The following is a 487-nucleotide window of genomic DNA, read 5'->3' on the forward strand; positions in this document are numbered from 1 at the left end:
AACCAAGGAGAAACACGCCGAGACACATAGTAATAAAATTGGCAAAAATTAAAGACAAAGAAAAATTATTAAAAGCAGCAAGGGAAAAATGGCAAATAATATACAAGGGAACTCCCATAAGGTTAAAAGCTGATTTCTCAGCAGAAACTCTACAAGCCAGAAGGGAGTGGCATGATATACTTAAAGTGATGAAAGGGAAGAACCTACAACCAAGATTACTCTACCCGGCAAGGATCTCATTCAGATTTGATGGAGAAGTCAAAAGTTGTACAGACAAGCAAAAGCAAAGAGAAGTCGGCACTACCAAACCAGCTCTACAACAAATGCTAAAGGAACTTCTCTAAGTGGGAAACACAAGAGAAGAAAAGGACCTACAAAAACAAACCCAAGGGCTTCCCTGGTGGTGCAGTGGTTGGGAGTCCGCCTGCCGATGCAGGGGATGCAGGTTCGTGCCCCGGTCCGGGAAGATCCCACATGCCGTGGAGCG

This window comes from Physeter macrocephalus, chromosome 8 (assembly GCF_002837175.3).
Source record: "Physeter macrocephalus isolate SW-GA chromosome 8, ASM283717v5, whole genome shotgun sequence".
In the NCBI taxonomy this organism is placed as follows: Eukaryota; Metazoa; Chordata; class Mammalia; order Artiodactyla; family Physeteridae; genus Physeter; species Physeter macrocephalus.